This window comes from Tribolium castaneum, chromosome 3 (genome assembly GCF_031307605.1).
Source record: "Tribolium castaneum strain GA2 chromosome 3, icTriCast1.1, whole genome shotgun sequence".
Taxonomy (NCBI): domain Eukaryota; kingdom Metazoa; phylum Arthropoda; class Insecta; order Coleoptera; family Tenebrionidae; genus Tribolium; species Tribolium castaneum.
The window spans coordinates 11,969,135-11,983,009 of record NC_087396.1 but is presented as its reverse complement, the minus strand read 5'-3'; the positions used below and the strand labels follow the sequence as shown (position 1 = coordinate 11,983,009).

The 13,875-nt window shown below is 26.2% G+C and overlaps 1 protein-coding gene across 2 annotated transcripts in view; it reads left to right on the top strand.

Moving 5' to 3' along the window:
- The window catches only part of Gnpat (Glyceronephosphate O-acyltransferase), a 40,825-nt gene that overhangs the window by 5,344 nt on the left and 21,606 nt on the right, over nucleotides 1-13,875 (top strand). The window lies entirely within an intron of this gene.

Here is a 13,875-nt window from a genome sequence, read left to right as displayed (position 1 = left end):
TTATTTTTAGTTACTGTATTAAAAAAGTGTCACTCAAAATATTACTTTTCAACACCGCATTTAAAGATTTTAATTGCAATTACGTTTTATGAAATTATTGATTTGTGAAATAAATAAATACGACACAGCAATAAAATACACCTACCTTCATATCGCTTCCACGTTGGCTACCGTTTGTAGCATTAAAAATAATAATAATAATAATGAAACCAAAAAAAAAAGTTTATTTGCATTAAATTTTGAGCAAGCCACTTTCATTCATTGAAATTAAAGACAAAATTATTACATGGCAATAAATTATTTGAGTGTTTGATTTTATTTTTAGTTACTGTATTTAAAATGTGTCACTCAAAATATCACTTTTCAACACCGCATTTAAAGATTTTAATTGCAATTAAGTTTTATGAAATTATTGGTTTGTGAAATAAATAAATACGACACAGCAATAAAATACACCTACCTTCATATCGCTTCCACGTTGGCTACCGTTTGTAGCATGAAAAAAAATTAAAAACACCAATAAAAAAATCTTTATTTGCATGAAAATTACAACAAGCGACATAATTTTACGGCTGTAAAATACAATCAACAATGTTATATTTAAGGATTGCTCTAATTGGTCAAATTAGTCAATAACTAATTTGTCCGGCAAGAACCACGTGGAGGTTTAGAGCATTCTTGCCAGGAAAAAAGGATATAAGGATGAGGTAAACAATGATTATTTGAAAATGAAGGGAATAAAGGAATTATTGGTTTGTGAAATGAAAAAATAGTACACAAAAATCAAAGTTTTTTCACTTGGCGTTAAATAAATGCTCTTACCTTTATACTGCATCTGCTACCATTTGTAGCAAAACCTAAAAAATAAATTAAAAACACAACCAACAAAAAAAATTAATTTGTAGGAAAGTTACAACAAGCGACAATAATAAATATTATACAGAATAAAGGATACACAATACGATATAATATATGGCACACAAGCTATTAAATTCAACACATCACAAGATAAAACGCAAAAAAATGCACCTACCTTCATATGGCTTCTGCGTTGGCTACTGTTTGTAGCAAGACATTAAAAAATAAAAACAACACCAATAAAAAATCTTTATTTGCATGAAAGTTACAACAAGCAACGTTTGTCAATATTAAACAAAATAAAATATACACAATACGTTTTAATATGTGGCAATTCAAATTCAAAACTTCAGTAAATAAATACACCTACCTTCATATCGCTTCCACGTTGGCTACCGTTTGTAGCATTAAAAAAAATAATAAAAATGAAACCAAAAAAAATGTTTATTTGCATTAAATTTTGAGCAAGCCACTTTCATTCATTGAAATTAAAGACAAAATTTTTACGTGGCAATAAATTATTTGAGTGTTTGATTTTATTTTTAGTTATTGTATTTAAAAAGTGTCACTCAAAATATCACTTTTCAACACCGCATTTAAAGATTTTAATTGCAATTAAGTTTTATGAAATTATTGGTTTGTGAAATAAATAAATACGACACAGCAATAAAATCCACCTACCTTCATATCGCTTCCACGTTGGCTACCGTTTGTAGCATTAAAAAATAATAATAATAATAATGAAACCAAAAAAAAAATGTTTATTTGCATTAAATTTTGAGCAAGCCACTTTCATTCATTGAAATTAAAGACAAAATTATTACGTGGCAATAAATTATTTGAGTGTTTGATTTTATTTTTAGTTACTGTATTAAAAAAGTGTCACTCAAAATATTACTTTTCAACACCGCATTTAAAGATTTTAATTGCAATTACGTTTTATGAAATTATTGATTTGTGAAATAAATAAATACGACACAGCAATAAAATACACCTACCTTCATATCGCTTCCACGTTGGCTACCGTTTGTAGCATTAAAAATAATAATAATAATAATAATGAAACCAAAAAAAAAATGTTTATTTGCATTAAATTTTGAGCAAGCCACTTTCATTCATTGAAATTAAAGACAAAATTATTACGTGGCAATAAATTATTTGAGTGTTTGATTTTATTTTTAGTTACTGTATTAAAAAAGTGTCACTCAAAATATTACTTTTCAACACCGCATTTAAAGATTTTAATTGCAATTAAGTTTTATGAAATTATTGGTTTGTAAAATAAATAAATACGACACAGCAATAAAATACACCTACCTTCATATCGCTTCCACGTTGGCTACCGTTTGTAGCATTAAATAATAATAATAATAATGAAACCAAAAAAAATGTTTATTTGCATTAAATTTTGAGCAAGCCACTTTCATTCATTGAAATTAAAGACAAAATTATTACGTGGCAATAAATTATTTGACTGTTTGATTTTATTTTTAGTTACTGTATTTAAAAAGTGTCACTCAAAATATTACTTTTCAACACCGCATTTAAAGATTTTAATTGCAATTAAGTTTTATGAAATTATTGATTTGTGAAATAAATAAATACGACACAGCAATAAAATACACCTACCTTCATATCGCTTCCACGTTGGCTACCGTTTGTAGCATTAAAAATAATAATAATAATAATGAAACCAAAAAAAAAGTTTATTTGCATTAAATTTTGAGCAAGCCACTTTCATTCATTGAAATTAAAGACAAAATTATTACGTGGCAATAAATTATTTGAGTGTTTGATTTTATTTTTAGTTACTGTATTAAAAAAGTGTCACTCAAAATATTACTTTTCAACACCGCATTTAAAGATTTTAATTGCAATTACGTTTTATGAAATTATTGATTTGTGAAATAAATAAATACGACACAGCAATAAAATACACCTACCTTCATATCGCTTCCACGTTGGCTACCGTTTGTAGCATTAAATAATAATAATAATAATGATGAAACCAAAAAAAATGTTTATTTGCATTAAATTTTGAGCAAGCCACTTTCATTCATTGAAATTAAAGACAAAATTATTACGTGGCAATAAATTATTTGAGTGTTTGATTTTATTTTTAGTTACTGTATTAAAAAAGTGTCACTCAAAATATTACTTTTCAACACCGCATTTAAAGATTTTAATTGCAATTACGTTTTATGAAATTATTGATTTGTGAAATAAATAAATACGACACAGCAATAAAATACACCTACCTTCATATCGCTTCCACGTTGGCTACCGTTTGTAGCATTAAAAATAATAATAATAATAATGAAACCAAAAAAAAAGTTTATTTGCATTAAATTTTGAGCAAGCCACTTTCATTCATTGAAATTAAAGACAAAATTATTACGTGGCAATAAATTATTTGAGTGTTTGATTTTATTTTTAGTTACTGTATTTAAAATGTGTCACTCAAAATATCACTTTTCAACACCGCATTTAAAGATTTTAATTGCAATTAAGTTTTATGAAATTATTGGTTTGTGAAATAAATAAATACGACACAGCAATAAAATACACCTACCTTCATATCGCTTCCACGTTGGCTACCGTTTGTAGCATTAAATAATAATAATAATAATGAAACCAAAAAAAATGTTTATTTGCATTAAATTTTGAGCAAGCCACTTTCATTCATTGAAATTAAATACAAAATTATTACGTGGCAATAAATTATTTGACTGTTTGATTTTATTTTTAGTTACTGTATTTAAAAAGTGTCACTCAAAATATTACTTTTCAACACCGCATTTAAAGATTTTAATTGCAATTAAGTTTTATGAAATTATTGGTTTGTGAAATAAATAATTAAATACGACACAGCAATAAAATACACCTACCTTCATATCGCTTCCACGTTGGCTAACGTTTGTAGCATTAAAAAAAAATAATAAAAATGAAACCGAAAAAAAAATGTTTATTTGCATTAAATTTTGAGCAAGCCACTTTCAATCATTGAAATTAAAGACAAAATTATTACGTGGCAATAAATTATTTGAGTGTTTGACTTTATTTTTAGGTACTGTATTTAAAAACTGTCACTCAAAATATTACTTTTCAACACCGCATATAAAGATTTTAATTGCAATTAAGTTTTATGAAATTATTGGTTTGTGAAATAAATAAATACGACACAGCAATAAAATACACCTACCTTCATATCGCTTCCACGTTGGCTACCGTTTGTAGCATGAAAAAAAATTAAAAACACCAATAAAAAAATCTTTATTTGCATGAAAATTACAACAAGCTACATAATTTTACGGCTGTAAAATACAATCAACAATGTTATATTTAAGGATTGCTCTAATTGGTCAAATTAGTCAATAACTAATTTGTCCGGCAAGAACCACGTGGAGGTTTAGAGCATTCTTGCCAGGAAAAAAGGATATAAGGATGAGGTAAACAATGATTATTTGAAAATGAAGGGAATAAAGGAATTATTGGTTTGTGAAATGAAAAAATAGTACACAAAAATCAAAGTTTTTTCACTTGGCGTTAAATAAATGCTCTTACCTTTATACTGCATCTGCTACCATTTGTAGCAAAACCTAAAAAATAAATTAAAAACACAACCAACAAAAAAAATTAATTTGTAGGAAAGTTACAACAAGCGACAATAATAAATATTATACAGAATAAAGGATACACAATACGATATAATATATGGCACACAAGCTATTAAATTCAACACATCACAAGATAAAACGCAAAAAAATGCACCTACCTTCATATGGCTTCTGCGTTGGCTACTGTTTGTAGCAAGACATTAAAAAATAAAAACAACACCAATAAAAAATCTTTATTTGCATGAAAGTTACAACAAGCAACGTTTGTCAATATTAAACAAAATAAAAAATACACAATACGTTTTAATATGTGGCAATTCAAATTCAAAACTTCAGTAAATAAATACACCTACCTTCATATCGCTTCCACGTTGGCTACCGTTTGTAGCATTAAAAAAAATAATAAAAATGAAACCAAAAAAAATGTTTATTTGCATTAAATTTTGAGCAAGCCACTTTCATTCATTGAAATTAAAGACAAAATTTTTACGTGGCAATAAATTATTTGAGTGTTTGATTTTATTTTTAGTTATTGTATTTAAAAAGTGTCACTCAAAATATCACTTTTCAACACCGCATTTAAAGATTTTAATTGCAATTAAGTTTTATGAAATTATTGGTTTGTGAAATAAATAAATACAACACAGCAATAAAATACACCTACTTTCATATCGCTTCCACGTTGGCTACCGTTTGTAGCATTAAAAAATAATAATAATAATAATGAAACCAAAAAAAAAATGTTTATTTGCATTAAATTTTGAGCAAGCCACTTTCATTCATTGAAATTAAAGACAAAATTATTACGTGGCAATAAATTATTTGAGTGTTTGATTTTATTTTTAGTTACTGTATTAAAAAAGTGTCACTCAAAATATTACTTTTCAACACCGCATTTAAAGATTTTAATTGCAATTACGTTTTATGAAATTATTGATTTGTGAAATAAATAAATACGACACAGCAATAAAATACACCTACCTTCATATCGCTTCCACGTTGGCTACCGTTTGTAGCATTAAAAATAATAATAATAATAATGAAACCAAAAAAAAATGTTTATTTGCATTAAATTTTGAGCAAGCCACTTTCATTCATTGAAATTAAAGACAAAATTATTACGTGGCAATAAATTATTTGAGTGTTTGATTTTATTTTTAGTTATTGTATTTAAAAAGTGTCACTCAAAATATCACTTTTCAACACCGCATTTAAAGATTTTAATTGCAATTAAGTTTTATGAAATTATTGGTTTGTGAAATAAATAAATACGACACAGCAATAAAATACACCTACCTCCATATCGCTTCCACGTTGGCTACCGTTTGTAGCATGAAAAAAAATTAAAAACACCAATAAAAAAATCTTTATTTGCATGAAAATTACAACAAGCGACATAATTTTACGGATGTAAAATACAATCAACAATGTTATATTTAAGGATTGCTCTAATTGGTCAAATTAGTCAATAACTAATTTGTCCGGCAAGAACCACGTGGAGGTTTAGAGCATTCTTGCCAGGAAAAAAGGATATAAGGATGAGGTAAACAATGATTATTTAGAAATGAAGGGAATAAAGGAATTATTGGTTTGTGAAATGAAAAAATAGTACACAAAAATCAAAGTTTTTTCACTTGGCGTTAAATAAATGCTCTTACCTTTATACTGCATCTGCTACCATTTGTAGCAAAACCTAAAAAATAAATTAAAAACACAACCAACAAAAAAAATTAATTTGTAGGAAAGTTACAACAAGCGACAATAATAAATATTATACAGAATAAAGGATACACAATACGATATAATATATGGCACACAAGCTATTAAATTCAACACATCACAAGATAAAACGCAAAAAAATGCACCTACCTTCATATGGCTTCTGCGTTGGCTACTGTTTGTAGCAAGACATTAAAAAATAAAAACAACACCAATAAAAAATCTTTATTTGCATGAAAGTTACAACAAGCAACGTTTGTCAATATTAAACAAAATAAAAAATACACAATACGTTTTAATTTGTGGCAATTCAAATTCAAAACTTCAGTAAATAAATACACCTACCTTCATATCGCTTCCACGTTGGCTACCGTTTGTAGCATTAAATAATAATAATAATAATGAAACCAAAAAAAAATTTTTATTTGCAATTAATTTTGAGCAAGCCACTTTCATTCATTGAAATTAAAGACAAAATTATTACGTGGCAATAAATTATTTGAGTGTTTGATTTTATTTTTAGTTACTGTATTTAAAAAGTGTCACTCAAAATATCACTTTTCAACACCGCATTTAAAGATTTTAATTGCAATTAAGTTTTATGAAATTATTGGTTTGTGAAATAAATAAATACGACACAGCAATAAAATACACCTACTTTCATATCGCTTCCACGTTGGCTACCGTTTGTAGCATTAAATAATAATAATAATAATGAAACCAAAAAAAAATTTTTATTTGCAATTAATTTTGAGCAAGCCACTTTCATTCATTGAAATTAAAGACAAAATTATTACGTGGCAATAAATTATTTGAGTGTTTGATTTTATTTTTAGTTACTGTATTTAAAAAGTGTCACTCAAAATATTACTTTTCAACACCGCATTTAAAGATTTTAATTGCAATTACGTTTTATGAAATTATTGATTTGTGAATTAAATAAATACGACACAGCAATAAAATACACCTACCTTCATATCGCTTCCACGTTGGCTACCGTTTGTAGCATTAAAAATAATAATAATAATAATGAAACCAAAAAAAAAATGTTTATTTGCATTAAATTTTGAGCAAGCCACTTTCATTCATTGAAATTAAAGACAAAATTATTACGTGGCAATAAATTATTTGAGTGTTTGATTTTATTTTTAGTTACTGTATTTAAAAAGTGTCACTCAAAATATTACTTTTCAACACCGCATTTAAAGATTTTAATTTCAATTAAGTTTTATGAAATTATTGGTTTGTGAAATAAATAAATACGACACAGCAATAAAATACACCTACCTTCATATCGCTTCCACGTTGGCTACCGTTTGTAGCATTAAATAATAATAATAATAATGAAACCAAAAAAAAATGTTTATTTGCATTAAATTTTGAGCAAGCCACTTTCATTTATTGAAATTAAAGACAAAATTATTACGTGGCAATAAATTATTTGAGTGTTTGATTTTATCAACACCGCATTTAAAGATTTTAATTGCAATTACGTTTTATGAAATTATTGATTTGTGAATTAAATAAATACGACACAGCAATAAAATACACCTACCTTCATATCGCTTCCACGTTGGCTACCGTTTGTAGCATTAAATAATAATAATAATAATGAAACCAAAAAAAAATGTTTATTTGCATTAAATTTTGAGCAAGCCACTTTCATTTATTGAAATTAAAGACAAAATTATTACGTGGCAATAAATTATTTGAGTGTTTGATTTTATCAACACCGCATTTAAAGATTTTAATTGCAATTACGTTTTATGAAATTATTGATTTGTGAATTAAATAAATACGACACAGCAATAAAATACACCTACCTTCATATCGCTTCCACGTTGGCTACCGTTTGTAGCATTAAAAAAAATAATAAAAATGAAACCGAAAAAAAAAATGTTTATTTGCATTAAATTTTGAGCAAGCCACTTTCATTCATTGAAATTAAAGACAAAATTATTACGTGGCAATAAATTATTTGAGTGTTTGATTTTATTTTTAGGTACTGTATTTAAAAACTGTCACTCAAAATATTACTTTTCAACACCGCATTTAAAGATTTTAATTGCAATTAAGTTTTATGAAATTATTGGTTTGTGAAATAAATAAATACGACACAGCAATAAAATACACCTACCTCCATATCGCTTCCACGTTGGCTACCGTTTGTAGCATGAAAAAAAATTAAAAACACCAATAAAAAAATCTTTATTTGCATGAAAATTACAACAAGCGACATAATTTTACGGCTGTAAAATGCAATCAACAATGTTATATTTAAGGATTGCTCTAATTGGTCAAATTAGTCAATAACTAATTTGTCCGGCAAGAACCACGTGGAGGTTTAGAGCATTCTTGCCAGGAAAAAAGGATATAAGGATGAGGTAAACAATGATTATTTAGAAATGAAGGGAATAAAGGAATTATTGGTTTGTGAAATGAAAAAATAGTACACAAAAATCAAAGTTTTTTCACTTGGCGTTAAATAAATGCTCTTACCTTTATACTGCATCTGCTACCATTTGTAGCAAAACCTAAAAAATAAATTAAAAACACAACCAACAAAAAAAATTAATTTGTAGGAAAGTTACAACAAGCGACAATAATAAATATTATACAGAATAAAGGATACACAATACGATATAATATATGGCACACAAGCTATTAAATTCAACACATCACAAGATAAAACGCAAAAAAATGCACCTACCTTCATATGGCTTCTGCGTTGGCTACTGTTTGTAGCAAGACATTAAAAAATAAAAACAACACCAATAAAAAATCTTTATTTGCATGAAAGTTACAACAAGCAACGTTTGTCAATATTAAACAAAATAAAAAATACACAATACGTTTTAATATGTGGCAATTCAAATTCAAAACTTCAGTAAATAAATACACCTACCTTCATATCGCTTCCACGTTGGCTACCGTTTGTAGCATTAAATAATAATAATAATAATGAAACCAAAAAAAAATGTTTATTTGCATTAAATTTTGAGCAAGCCACTTTCATTCATTGAAATTAAAGACAAAATTATTACGTGGCAATAAATTATTTGAGTGTTTGACTTTATTTTTAGTTACTGTATTTAAAAAGTGTCACTCAAAATATTACTTTTCAACACCGTATTTAAAGATTTTAATTTCAATTAAGTTTTATGAAATTATTGGTTTGTGAAATAAATAAATACAACACAGCAATAAAATACACCTACCTTCATATCGCTTCCACGTTGGCTACCGTTTGTAGCATTAAATAATAATAATAATAATGAAACCAAAAAAAATGTTTATTTGCATTAAATTTTGAGCAAGCCACTTTCATTCATTGAAATTAAAGACAAAATTATTACGTGGCAATAAATTATTTGAGTGTTTGACTTTATTTTTAGGTACTGTATTTAAAAACTGTCACTCAAAATATTACTTTTCAACACCGCATTTAAAGATTTTAATTGCAATTACGTTTTATGAAATTATTGATTTGTGAAATAAATAAATACGACACAGCAATAAAATACACCTACCTTCATATCGCTTCCACGTTGGCTACCGTTTGTAGCATTAAATAATAATAATAATAATGAAACCAAAAAAAATGTTTATTTGCATTAAATTTTGAGCAAGCCACTTTCATTCATTGAAATTAAAGACAAAATTATTACGTGGCAATAAATTATTTGAGTGTTTGACTTTATTTTTAGGTACTGTATTTAAAAACTGTCACTCAAAATATTACTTTTCAACACCGCATTTAAAGATTTTAATTGCAATTACGTTTTATGAAATTATTGATTTGTGAAATAAATAAATACGACACAGCAATAAAATACACCTACCTTCATATCGCTTCCACGTTGGCTACCGTTTGTAGCATTAAATAATAATAATAATAATGAAACCAAAAAAAAATGTTTATTTGCATTAAATTTTGAGCAAGCCACTTTCATTCATTGAAATTAAAGACAAAATTATTACGTGGCAATAAATTATTTGAGTGTTTGACTTTATTTTTAGTTACTGTATTTAAAAAGTGTCACTCAAAATATTACTTTTCAACACCGTATTTAAAGATTTTAATTTCAATTAAGTTTTATGAAATTATTGGTTTGTGAAATAAATAAATACAACACAGCAATAAAATACACCTACCTTCATATCGCTTCCACGTTGGCTACCGTTTGTAGCATTAAATAATAATAATAATAATGAAACCAAAAAAAATGTTTATTTGCATTAAATTTTGAGCAAGCCACTTTCATTCATTGAAATTAAAGACAAAATTATTACATGGCAATAAATTATTTGAGTGTTTGATTTTATTTTTAGTTACTGTATTTAAAAAGTGTCACTCAAAATATTACTTTTCAACACCGCATTTAAAGATTTTAATTGCAATTACGTTTTATGAAATTATTGATTTGTGAAATAAATAAATACGACACAGCAATAAAATACACCTACCTTCATATCGCTTCCACGTTGGCTACCGTTTGTAGCATTAAATAATAATAATAATAATGAAACCAAAAAAAATGTTTATTTGCATTAAATTTTGAGCAAGTCACTTTCATTCATTGAAATTAAAGACAAAATTATTACGTGGCAATAAATTATTTGAGTGTTTGACTTTATTTTTAGTTATCCTATTTAAAAAGTGTCACTCAAAATATTACTTTTCAACACCGCATTTAAAGATTTTAATTGCAATTACGTTTTATGAAATTATTGGTTTGTGAAATAAATAAATACGACATAGCAATAAAATACACCTACCTTCATATCGCTTCCACGTTGGCTACCGTTTGTAGCATTAAATAATAATAATAATAATGAAACCAAAAAAATTTTTATTTGCATTAAATTTTGAGCAAGCCACTTTCATTCATTGAAATTAAAGACAAAATTATTACGTGGCAATAAATTATTTGAGTGTTTGACTTTATTTTTAGGTACTGTATTTAAAAACTGTCACTCAAAATATTACTTTTCAACACCGCATTTAAAGATTTTAATTGCAATTACGTTTTATGAAATTATTGATTTGTGAAATAAATAAATACGACACAGCAATAAAATACACCTACCTTCATATCGCTTCCACGTTGGCTACCGTTTGTAGCATTAAATAATAATAATAATAATGAAACCAAAAAAAATGTTTATTTGCATTAAATTTTGAGCAAGTCACTTTCATTCATTGAAATTAAAGACAAAATTATTACGTGGAAATAAATTATTTGAGTGTTTGACTTTATTTTTAGGTACTGTATTTAAAAACTGTCACTCAAAATATTACTTTTCAACACCGCATTTAAAGATTTTAATTGCAATTAAGTTTTATGAAATTATTGGTTTGTGAAATAAATAAATACGACATAGCAATAAAATACACCTACCTTCATATCGCTTCCACGTTGGCTACCGTTTGTAGCATTAAAAAAAAATAATAAAAATGAAACCGAAAAAAAAATGTTTATTTGCATTAAATTTTGAGCAAGCCACTTTCAATCATTGAAATTAAAGACAAAATTATTACGTGGCAATAAATTATTTGAGTGTTTGACTTTATTTTTAGGTACTGTATTTAAAAACTGTCACTCAAAATATTACTTTTCAACACCGCATTTAAAGATTTTAATTGCAATTAAGTTTTATGAAATTATTGGTTTGTGAAATAAATAAATACGACACAGCAATAAAATACACCTACCTTCATATCGCTTCCACGTTGGCTACCGTTTGTAGCATTAAATAATAATAATAATAATGAAACCAAAAAAATGTTTATTTGCATTAAATTTTGAGCAAGCCACTTTCATTCATTGAAATTAAAGACAAAATTATTACGTGGCAATAAATTATTTGAGTGTTTGATTTTATTTTTAGTTACTGTATTTAAAAAGTGTCACTCAAAATATTACTTTTCAACACCGCATTTAAAGATTTTAATTGCAATTACGTTTTATGAAATTATTGATTTGTGAATTAAATAAATACGACACAGCAATAAAATACACCTACCTTCATATCGCTTCCACGTTGGCTACCGTTTGTAGCATTAAAAAAATAATTAAATTTTGAGCAAGCCACTTTCATTCATTGAAATTAAAGACAAAATTACGTGGCAATAAATTATTTGACTGTTTTGTTTTATTTATAGTTACTGTATTTAAAATGTGTCACTCAAAATATCACTTTTCAACACCGCATTTAAAGATTTTAATTGCAATTAAGTTTTATGAAATTATTGGTTTGTGAAATAAATAAATACGACACAGCAATAAAATACACCTACCTTCATATCGCTTCCACGTTGGCTACCGTTTGTAGCATTAAATAATAATAATAATAATGAAACCAAAAAAAATGTTTATTTGCATTAAATTTTGAGCAAGTCACTTTCATTCATTGAAATTAAAGACAAAATTATTACGTGGCAATAAATTATTGGGTGTTTGATTTTATTTATAGTTACTGTGTTTAAAATGTATCACTCAAAATATTACTTTTCAACACCGCATTTAAAGATTTTAATTGCAATTAAGTTTTATGAAATTATTGGTTTGTGAAATAAATAAATACGACATAGCAATAAAATACACCTACCTTCATATCGCTTCCACGTTGGCTACCGTTTGTAGCATTAAAAAAAAATAATAAAAATGAAACCGAAAAAAAAATGTTTATTTGCATTAAATTTTGAGCAAGCCACTTTCATTCATTGAAATTAAAGACAAAATTATTACGTGGCAATAAATTATTTGAGTGTTTGACTTTATTTTTAGGTACTGTATTTAAAAAGTGTCACTCAAAATATTACTTTTCAACACCGCATTTAAAGATTTTAATTGTAATTAAGTTTTATGAAATTATTGGTTTGTGAAATTAATAAATACGACACAGCAATAAAATACACCTACCTTCATATCGCTTCCACGTTGGCTACCGTCTGTAGCATTAAATAATAATAATAATAATGAAACCAAAAAAAAAATGTTTATTTGCATTAAATTTTGAGCAAGCCACTTTCATTCATTGAAATTAAAGACAAAATTATTACGTGGCAATAAATTATTTGAGTGTTTGACTTTATTTTTAGGTACTGTATTTAAAAACTGTCACTCAAAATATCACTTTTCAACACCGCATTTAAAGATTTTAATTGCAATTAAGTTTTATGAAATTATTGGTTTGTGAAATAAATAAATACGACACAGCAATAAAATACACCTACCTTCATATCGCTTCCACGTTGGCTACCGTTTGTAGCATTAAATAATAATAATAATAATGAAACCAAAAAAATTTTTATTTGCATTAAATTTTGAGCAAGCCACTTTCATTCATTGAAATTAAAGACAAAATTATTACGTGGCAATAAATTATTTGAGTGTTTGATTTTATTTTTAGTTACTGTATTTAAAAAGTGTCACTCAAAATATTACTTTTCAACACCGCATTTAAAGATTTTAATTGCAATTACGTTTTATGAAATTATTGATTTGTGAAATAAATAAATACGACACAGCAATAAAATACACCTACCTTCATATCGCTTCCACGTTGGCTACCGTTTGTAGCATTAAATAATAATAATAATAATGAAACCAAAAAAATTTTTATTCGCATTAAATTTTGAGCAAGCCACTTTCATTCATTGAAATTAAAGACAAAA